The sequence below is a fragment of the Mya arenaria genome, chromosome 12, assembly GCF_026914265.1.
Source record: "Mya arenaria isolate MELC-2E11 chromosome 12, ASM2691426v1".
NCBI classification, from domain to species: Eukaryota; Metazoa; Mollusca; class Bivalvia; order Myida; family Myidae; genus Mya; species Mya arenaria.
The window spans coordinates 50496699-50501654 of NC_069133.1; the positions used below are offsets into that span (position 1 = coordinate 50496699).

The following is a 4956-nucleotide window of genomic DNA, read 5'->3' on the forward strand; positions in this document are numbered from 1 at the left end:
GGTGATTGGATGAAGAAAAAATGTTTTTCTCGTTACTGTTTCATTTTTATTCAAAAGAAAATTTGGCCGTTCAGACTAAATGAAGGCAAGTAAAAAACAACCAATAGCTCAGCTACCAATATGTGACAAATGTGATGAGGTCGACCAACCCACTTCCAGTATGCACGACCTCTAGTTACAATGCAATATAGCACAGCCCCACCAATCAACGTCCTGTAGAATTTCTATGAGACGTGCTTGCAGCTTTACCACTTGTTCCAAACACCAGTCTCATATATCTTAAAAAGTGTAATGTGTAAGAGGTTTATTTACGGGGTTTCTATGAAGTTTTTCTCGTAAAGAAAGGTCTTTGGTGAATAAAATGGAAAATACGAAGTATATGATAGAAATATCAGAAAAAATGAATCACTGCATTTCTCTCAAAATAAACTCTTCTACTCAGAGTGCAATGCCTAATGCCCTTGCTGTCAAACTAGTATCAGACAAATGATTTCAGTTTGTTTTTTTAAATATTCTACTCAAAAGTTGACATCTGTTTTACCAAATTTATTTTTACTTATAGACTTAGGCGAATCGCCCCTGTACTCACAATGTTGCGTCATTTGTGCCAACTGCTTTTATAATTCTTAAAAACAAAACAATTTTTATATCATGTAATGTTCAAATAAATGTAAATAGCCTGATTTGAAAAAAAACGAATTGATATATTTAGAATTTAAGCATTACAATCAATATTTAAATTCAATATCAATATATTGTTTACGGGAAATATACTAAAAAGCAATGGAGAAAAACATTACATCCATTTGAGAATAAAAGTTGAGGAAATGGGATGACCGTAAGGGCACTGGAGTTAAGAATCACCCTGTCTTTTGTTTTGGAAACTGTAAATAAAACTTATATTCCCCATCTAAACTAAAGAAGTAAAAAAACTGTTTCTGTTTAGGAAAGGTTAACCCCCTCTAGATGCAAAATATCAACACCACGTGTCCTGAAAGTTTGAAGAACTGGAGCTATGCATCATGCACTCAGGAAAAAAACAAGACGTATACGTCTCAAGATACACAGCAAAATAAATCATAAAATGAAAATTTACTGACCGTGCCAAGGCGGTACCTAACAATCTTTATAACACTCCTAGTTTTTTCATATAATATATAATGAATGCCAAAAAAGTTTTTTTGTGATGATAATATGAATAACTGCCGCATCAATTTCCTGTTCTCGAGAAGCAATAAGAAAGTACCCGTGTAGTGGATCGAACCCATGACCTTTAAGGTGAGAGGTGCACAACTATCCACTAGACTCCCCCACCGTTATAGTTTTATTTATGTACATAAATCATGATGTACATACTTACTTAAATAACAAATACATGTCTGCTATTCTCACCTATTATTATACGACAATGTCAATTTCTGGTAAAAGTGAGTTATATTCAAGGTAAATGAAAGAGCCGATTATAACTTTTTTCAGGAACGGGAGTTGTACAATGACTGTATACCTCGCAGTACGGAGACGCGTCACACTGCTGAATGTGAGCGGTACCACCATTTCACGTTTGACTTTGCCCAAAGTGTTAGCCTGCCGCATTACTACAGACAAATGGGGCCCTATATTTCTTGTCCCTTCGGAAGATCAGTATATTTGGATTCCGAACAGATGGCGATCCACACCAGCTGAATGTCCTCATCGACGAGAACGAGACCATGGGGAAAGACGGTTCGAAATCACACAGACCAGATGCCGTCATTTCAATGATAGACTGGGCCCTTCAAAACTACGGCCGCCAATCAACGTCTTGCTCCATCCACGCCAATAATTGTCCAGGTAAATTTAAACACAAAACAAATCTTTCACAAAGCATATAAAATTTATTACTAGCATACCAATTTATTTTAGTTCAAATGTGACGAAAGCTGATAGCTTATAGAGTAACTCTCGAGTCAATTTCCTTGCTTGAACTCACCAGTACTGTGTGTCAATATGAGTGGTCACAAGAATGTTTCCCGACTGGTGATCGGACTTTGCACCTCTTTGTCGGAAAGCAGACCCTCTTACTCTGCGCCGTCCCTCCTATTTATACTGGTAATTGTCCGTAACATTTACAATGTCGCACCTTTGCAGTTTTGTGTGTGTGTGCGTTTACGTGTGTTTCTGCTTTAATTTGTGATATATTCTGTACAGGAAATTAATTACACACATTCATGTATTTTTTCGCATTACAGGCCAGAATAAGAATAAGTATCCAGTGGGCTACTTCATGTGGAGAGTCATGACCGGACAGCACAGTACCATTGAGTATAATATGCAAATACCAGGTTCGTCTTTCTAAGTCATTATAGTAAAAATATATGCATATTTTTATACATAAACATATAACGATTTCTTGAATACGCATATATAGATGTATATTCACATTTGCTTATATTAAGATTTTATTCTCCTGCTGCTTTTACAACATCGTCTTCTTGTTTCTGCAACTTCGTGCAAAATACACATGCTCTTAATAAATCCGTTTATCAAACTCTGGCAGGACATGCAAAATGCCTCGTGGATAGTGGGTTTGGAAATGTGAAGCGATTGTACAGGAAAACGGACTGTGAAAGCCTGGATCAGTCGGAGGACGTTGTGAACAAATCCTCATATTCTAACACAGCGGTTCATTATCCAGCATGGTCTTGGAGAAACTGGAAAGGCTTCCTTGGCGATCATTTCAACGCACTCAATGGAATAAGGTAACGTCACGTTCAATTATAACTCATAAAAGTCCCATATCTTCTACATAATGATTATGGTTTTACGATTGACTAAAAACCCATATATAAATAATAACTGCAAATGTTACAGTATGTAATAAGTAGCCAATCTCCGTTTATTTATTAATGAAAATCGCTTGTTAATCAAGTGTCATGCATGATTAAATTTCAGGAAGTACCAGTACTTTCGATTTTCATCCACTGAGCCTGGTGTCGTTGTAGTAAGAACGTTGCGAGATGCAGAGGAGGACACGCTGAACGTTCTCAAGAATCCTGCCTTCCTGTTCGAGACCCAAGCCCGACCGGATGCTGTTCAAGCTGCAGGATTTAGCCATCCCCGACAAGAATCATTATATAAATGCGTCCGACCATACGTTCGGCCTCCGTACCAGGACAGTTTATGCCCCGTACCAAACACGTTATAGCTGTGTATGCCTTGTCGCCGGTGATTGTTCTATTGTTAATGTAAATTCACGACACCTTTTGTAGATGCATATATATTTCAGACAATAACTCTAATAAAGTGATATTGAAAGGAAATGAAGTTGTTGATTTGTTTTTAAAAAGCAGTTTTTTGCATTCTGATGATATGATTCATGTTATTCTTAATTGTTCTTATGTTGCTGAAGCAACGAAATAAAAACTGAAAATAAAACAATTAAAACGGTCTATGTCAGTAATATTCTTATGGATATATTTACTCATGAAGACAGGTGTTCCTTTTATTATCACAAAGTTTTAACGTCAGTTGTTGGTATTTCACACGTCATAACGTAACGCGTTTTCAAAAAATCGACGTTTACCCCTGTGTCACTTAAAGTGGAAAATCTCAAAAAGTTTACAAGATGTCAAAAATAAAATTACATATTTTTTATTGTTATAAACACAAGTATATAAAAATGTAGAAAACTCAAAATCGATATTTTGGTCATTAAGACAGGTTTTGTCGCGACGCGGCCCATATGTTCCATGGAGTTTTGTGCTGTTATTTCATGTTTCTGGTTTGTGTGCTATTTGTGTAGCATTGACCCTGTGCCATTAAACGGGGTTTATGATTAAACTTTTGATTACTGTGCTTGTTTCTGTACGTTTTCATGTACGTAATGAGTAAGATGTCAAAGATTGACGTCTGAAAAGCACTTAGACAAATTATTGTTCGAGTCCTTGAATTACATTGTTGGTAAATGACACGACATTAGACGGAATACTCTGAAATACAATACATAAAACTTTGTTCTTATTTTTCTAGAAAGTTTAATGAACCAAGTCTTATCAGTTTATTACCTAGATCAGTTGCTTTAATGGAAACTAATAAATGAATGGTATAAACGTTACAAACTAGGATCATTAAGGCGGATGGACGTTGACAGTACTGCACCAACAGTTGATGTTTAATTTTAATAAAAGATTGATTTTGTTGTGAGTGCTTACGAGGAATCTCACGTCTAGAAAGGATATTATTTTAGTTTTAAGGAAACCGTTCTTTTCTACACAGTAACATAATTATTTGGTAGTAAACTAGACGTGTTGAATTGTTATTCTTTGAGTTGCATTTGATATACACAGGAAGGATAAATCAAAATACCTAACAAATGAAATCCTAAAAAAAGCTGACAATTCAGGTTAACGTACGTTTTAAGATGAAAACAATATGTTTTTGCACTAGTCGTTGTGAAATTAAACAATTGCATAACGACATAGGTCCAGTGCAATTTGATGTATTTATATGCTCTAGTACAGTGTGTGTATACCGCGTTGGAAACCGGTGACTTAATATCATCCCGGGCGCCTCGACAGGTGTATCTTGTAGGGTAGAGCGTCCCCTAAATGGCAGAATTTGTCTCAGCCGCGGCAAGTGCAGGGATGCTGAGATATCTTCGACAACGCCCACCCCAGTTTTAGGCATTTTTCGCTGTATTTTAGAGTATGAAATAGCCTTGTTGGTGAATGGAAACGGTGACGCAATAACGTCAGAGATGCGCCGACGGTGGCGTAAGGTAGGAAATCGAGAGTGCTACATTTCAAGACCAGTACGGACCTCCTATCATTTGTGGTTCCGTAGATATCGTCAAGATTTGCGTCCCGATACCGAGTAGGTTGGGGTATGTTGAATAGTACGAACTGTCGCGAATTTTGTCATACTTTGACGCGTTGGAACCTGGTGACCAAATATCATCCCGGGCACCCCGACATGTGC

General features: G+C 36.9%; 1 pseudogene; it reads left to right on the forward strand.

The window, feature by feature from the left end:
* Nucleotides 1-1266: 1266 nt before the first annotated feature.
* On the forward strand, nucleotides 1267-3184 carry LOC128210767 (uncharacterized; annotated as a pseudogene).
* The last annotated feature ends 1772 nt before the right edge of the window (nucleotides 3185-4956 follow it).